Raw genomic sequence first — 6,000 nt, 5'->3', positions numbered from 1 at the left:
GTTCACATAGCCTAAATCCAAGGTTTTCACCTACTTTCAATCCGAGATTTAGAATAAATCTCGAGATTTATACTAAATCTACTTAGCTAAATCTCGGATTTAAGGTAAGTGGAAACATAGTATAAGACCGGGTGTATTAAAAAAAAAAAACACTACTGTGTAGCCACGGCCAAAGAAATCTAGACATAAAAAGGCGGGCATTGCAGTTCTGCCTTAAAGTATATATTCTGCCATCTTTTTCGATAAAATTTTGCATGTTAAAAAATACAGTTGTCACTCTTTCTCTAATATGCCTTATACATATATTTTTTTTAGCCATCATCTAAATGGCGAAACGGATATACATACACACTTTTGTTCGAATTGGGAAAAAATATGTCCGCTGTTCTGTTGCTGTTCATGTTCAGTCAGTACGTAGAAGAAATACATTTTCATCAACACAGAAAACTTCAAACAATAAATAAAACCAATAATTCATAACGAATTAATTTGATAATTATTCAAAACGTGTTGCGAAACAATTATTAATTCAGTGGAAATGAAATTCAATTGAAAGCAACACAATTAAAGGTGATTTTCTTGATTTTTCCTTATGATGTACCTGAAAAAAAATGTAATGACTAAATTATTATGTATAACTTGCTGTTTCTCTGCACTCACACCTCGGAAGCCATCGCCATTTCCTTATACGAGAAAAATATGAAAATTTTAAGAATACCTTCATTACCGCATTGAAAATTATCACAACAAATATTTCTCAAGAAAAATCTTATTTATACGTTAAATTGGTAAGCTTTTTTCATAAAATTTAATGTCAGATTGAAAAAATTAAAATTAAATATTTCTTGTCGCGCCCATTAAAAAAAAAATTGCAATTTGGTTTATAAACAATTGATCTACTTTTTTGTGTTAGAAATGCACACCAGACGGGTTTATTATCACAAAATTTAAGTTTATAGTTTTGTAATCTAAACAATATTAAAGTTTGTACACAGACCCAGCTCAGCCACCAAGTCTGGGATCAGAATTTTTTGATGTATACAAGATGAGTATGAGTTCTCAAAAGTAAAATATTGCATTTGTATGAATGCATTTTTTAAGAAAGTACCTACTAATAGCTAGCGTATAATGTAGTCAAAACTATAAGGTAAAACATTTTTGTTCAAGTCTCAAATGATAAAAGAATAATTAGCTTAAGAACCAAACGACGAAATGAAATGTGTAAAATGTATGGAGGTTTGGATAGAGATTTGGTCTAATAATAAAAAGTACTTCTTATTCTTAGGATTTGCTCAAGTTTGCCTGTCAACTCGCGAACCTTCTAGAGGTGGGTCATATATGGTTTTCATGTATATATAATCTGCTTTACAACTCATACGGAGTATGTGAGGTTCAATGTCCGAAATTCCTTGATTGATATCCTCGATCAGTATGCGATGCTAATTAGCCCTAAAATTGTTTAATAGTTAACTTTCATCGTTTATAAATGAGAAAAAAGTTACAAAATTTAACATTGTGACGTCACAACATCGTTCCTAAATGCAATGTTGAAGTGTCAAATAGTTACATTTCGTAACTCAGCTTCTGGACTTGAGTATCAATGTTAATCTATCAAACACAACTAAATGAGGAAAAGAGGGGGAGATGTGAGAAGGGATTTTTTTCTTTGTTTTCATATCGATGGCCCCATGCAAAAGTATACTAAGCTTAAATATGCTATTTTTCAGGAGAGCGGTTCAAAGTTTTTTGATTGTATTTTGGGTGTAACTTTTTTATTACTTAAAAGATTGCTGAGCTGAAAACATCAATCAATTTACTATTTTTTAACCCTATTTTTGCAATAAACCATCGAATCTGTTTTGTTCTAGGATAAATTGGAGTAAGAATAGTTATTAGCCTTTATTTCTGAATTGAATTGTTAGTATTGTACTGCACGGACAAAATATACTTGAAAATTATTTTAAGTATGAAAGTGATTGTAACTTATCAGGAACACAGGGACCTAAGTTTAACTTAGATTTGTTTAGCTTGACTTTTTTTCATTTGCAATGTGTTATTTAATGTCGTTTTCTTTCACTCTATTAAGGAGTACTCTAAATTTTTACTCCTTTTTCTGGAGTGAAAGAACATAATTAGAGTAATTTATTTTTTTGTAATTGTGTGTGTGACAAGGCAAAAATGGATAATTTCCTTGAAAAAAATAGTGATAATAGCCCTAGGGAAAAATTTTATGAATTGAAAAAAAAAATTAATATTAATAACATAGAAGCATAAAAAGCGTTCGTTGTCTGCTTCTACACGAAGACTCAAGGCGCAGAAATTATCTTCAAATTTCCTTTTGATTTTCGGTTCGGTGCGTCGCGCGCTTCTTCACGTCGTATTCTGTGTATCTTGTGCGTCTACGTTTTCGTGTGGAAGCAGACTATGTATTTTAATAAAAAAAAAAAAAACACCAAAATATACAAAAAAAAAAACAACTCCAGTAGGGTCTATGTGCAACGAAAACTTTTGAATAAATTAACAACAGGTGTGTTTTTTATTACAACCGGTCTTAACTGGACAAAAAAAACGCAGTCTGGGCTAAGCAATTTACATGTTAAATACAACAACACCTTAGCCCCTTGGGCTTAGTTGTTTAGCCCGGAGATTTCTCTGGGCTTAACTTTTTGAAGAGTTTTAAATCTGTGCTACCAAACTAATTTTTTCATAAATTGTTTAGAATTTGTTTAAAAACGTGAAAACTCACGTTTGGAAGGACAAAATGTATTAAAATAGTTTTGCTAGCATACATTTGTGTATCTCATTGTAAAACATACATGAAAAATACAAGAAAATGACGAAAGCGAAAAATATGACAACTCTAAATTTTTGTTGTGTCTGCTGTTTTCGGAACATTCAATATACAGTGCTGCCAAGATTTCAGGTTAAGCCCCGAGGCGTTTTTTTTGTCCAGTTAAGACCAGTGGTAATAAAAAACACACCTAACGTTACTATACACGCAAATAATACACAACCGACGAAGCAGACTCCACGACCGACGAAATAAAATAAAGCAGAACAGCAAAAAAAAGAAAAAGATCAAAGAGAAACGTCAAAAAGAGTCACAAAATTTTTTTACCGGAGACTCACGGTAGAAAATCTTCCTTCCCTTTTTTTCTAACTTTATTTCTCCCTTGCTCTTATGTGCGTCTCACACTTTGCGTCTTCGTGTAGAAGCGGACTTAGTTTTACTTTTAGTATATTTTTCATTAGGCTTCTGATCGGTTTTTTTCAGCCTAATTGATATACACCCATAGTTTGATCATTGTAAAATAAAAATATCCCATCATCGCAGAAAAAAAATGGGATTTTTTTTTTATCTGGCACAGGATTTTTTTTTATTGATGAAGAACACTGGCTGTTTTATTCGGTTTTCAATTTCATTTGGAAAAAGTGAAGAATTAACGAAATGAAGGAAGAAATATATATGGCGGAATATAATATAATAGGAAATATATTCATAGTTGTTGTTCTTGTTATTAATAACAAAAGAATTTTAAAGAAAAACTTTTCGCATTTTTCTCTTTTCAAACAAATTTTTAAAATGTCAAACTTCAAATTCATAAGTGTGTGTGCAAATCGGTGTAAATCTGACTAAAAATGTGGAGTAAATCCGGGGTACTCCGTAGTACTAAAATTACTCCGGAGTAATTTTTTTTTTACACTTTTGTGGCGTCAAAGAACACAAAACCTTCAAAAGTGCAAAAATAAGTACTAAAAGGGTACTCTCATTGGAGTGAAAGAAAACGACATAAGAAAAAAAAACTACTCTGGGTAACAAGGGTTTTGTTTCACTAATGTCGTACTTTAGTACTTATTTTTGCACTTTTGAAGGTTTTGTGTTCTTTGACGCCACAAAAGTTAAAAAAAAATTACTGCGGAGTAATTTTAGTACTACGTAGTAACCCGGATTTACTCCACATTTTTAGTCAGATTTACACTTATGAATTTGAAGTTTGACATTTTAAAATTTTGTTTGAAAAGAGAAAAATGCGAAAAGTGTTTCTTTAAAATTATTTGTTATTAACAAAAACAACCATTATGAATATATTTCCTATTATATTATATTCCCCCATAGTATATATTTCTTCCATTATTTTCGTTAATTCTTCGTTTTTTTCCAAAATGAAATTGAAAACCGAATAAAAGAGTTTTTCAGCCAGTGTTCTTCATCAATAAAAAAAAAATCCTGTGCCAGATAAAAAAATCCCATTTTTTGTTTTTCTGCGACGATGGGATATTTTTATTTTACAATTTTATAAAACTAGGCTGAAAAAAACCGATCTGAAGTATAATGAAAAATATACCAAAAGTAAAACTAAGTCCGCTTCTACACGAAGACGCACATAAGAGCAAGGGGAAATAAAGTTCGAAAAAAGGGCAGGAAGATGTTTTACCGCTCTTTTTGACGTTTCTCTTTGATCTTGTTTTTTTTTTTTGCTGTTTTATTTTATTTCATCGGTCGCGGAGTCTACTTCGTCGGTTGTGTATTATTTGCGTGTATAGTAATGTTTTTAATTTATTCAAAAGCTTTCGTTGCACATAGACCCCACTGGAGTTGTTTTTTCTTTTGTATATTTTGTTTTTTTTTTTTAATTAAAATACATAGTCTGCTTCTACACGAAGACGCACAAAATGCACTTAAGAGCAAAGGAGAAATCGATCTTTCTCTCTCCCTTGTTCTTATGTGCATCTTGTGCGTCTACGTCTTCCTGTAGAAGTCGTCATACGAAAACAAGAACAAAATTAAACCAAAGAAAATAACTCTCAAATTTGCGTCTTCAAAAAAATACTACGTGTAGAAGCGCGCGACGCAGCGAAACGAAAATCAAAAGGAAATTCGAAGATAATTTCTGCGCCTTACGTTTTCGTTTAGAAGCAGAGTTATCAACGAACGCTTATTATGCTTCATATGTTATTAATATTATTTTTTTTTTCAGTTCATAAATTCCCTAGGCATGTTATCACTATTTTTTTCAAGGAAATTATCCATTTTTGCTCTCATTATGTTCTATCACTCCAGAAAAAGGAGTACAAATTTAGAGTAGGTACTCCTTAATAGAGTGAAAGAAAACGACATAAGATTGATCAACTTTTCCGAAGTATTTTGGGGTGAGGAACTCAAATCTGAAATACAAATTTTTCTATCAGCTTGGGTTTTTGAGACATTCCCGTTATAAGTACGGTGACCATATTTCTGGAAGTGAAACCCGGGACCGATAAAAAATTCGATGGATCGTTTTGAAAATATTGATTTTTCAAAAAAAAATTAAATTTTTTTGAGAGCCGATTTTTCAATCTTCTAATAAACAGTCAGTTAACTGTTCGACGAATAAAGTTATTACTTATTAGGCTCATAATCAGATAAAAAAAAAATGACATTTTTCAATCAATAAAAATCTATTCTACAGAATAACAAAACAAAATGCCAAATTCAAGAATATTCAAAATTAAACGTCGTTTTTATTCATAATTACACTGTGATAGTTCAAAAAACCGACAGAGGGCTCTCATGTCTACTAAAGATAATTCGAGTATGCTGAACACGATGGCGTACTCAGTTTTTCTGGATTAGGTCAAATAAGAAAGATTTTTGCGTTTGAAATTTTGTTTGCACATGCCAAAAATGAGGGTATAAAACACCATATATTTTCCAATTCTTGATTTTGTATCGATGTAAAATGATGGAAAATCTATTTTTTGGAAGGATTATACGTAAAAGAAGTTATTTGAAAAAAAATCTGTGGAATGACATTTTAAATCATTATTTTATGGCAAAAAGCGTAGACTTTTTTTCCCTTTTATTAAATTTTTTAACTATAAAGGTACAAATTTATACGAAAATTCAAAAATTTTTTTGTACAGACCTTTTAGGTGTTAGTACTCTGGAATATTATACATATGTAGATGTAGATATTTAATTACAAAATCAGGCATGGTATAAATATTTTTATTTAAATT

The 6,000-nt window shown here is 30.8% G+C and overlaps 1 protein-coding gene across 2 annotated transcripts in view; it reads left to right on the top strand.

The window, feature by feature from the left end:
• The first annotated feature begins 365 nt into the window (after positions 1-365).
• The window catches only part of LOC129920155 (6-phosphofructo-2-kinase/fructose-2,6-bisphosphatase 1), a 28,888-nt gene continuing 23,253 nt past the window's right edge, over positions 366-6,000 (top strand). The window contains exon 1 of one of the 2 annotated variants that reach the window (XM_056001381.1): positions 366-570. The gene's annotated coding sequence lies outside the window, so the exon portion shown is untranslated. Of the gene's footprint in view, positions 789-6,000 lie in introns of both variants that reach the window. The other variant, XM_056001382.1, reaches the window with a different exon arrangement.

The sequence above is a fragment of the Episyrphus balteatus genome, chromosome 4 (assembly GCF_945859705.1).
Source record: "Episyrphus balteatus chromosome 4, idEpiBalt1.1, whole genome shotgun sequence".
NCBI lineage: Eukaryota > Metazoa > Arthropoda > Insecta > Diptera > Syrphidae > Episyrphus > Episyrphus balteatus.
This window is presented reverse-complemented; position numbering and strand designations above follow the sequence as displayed.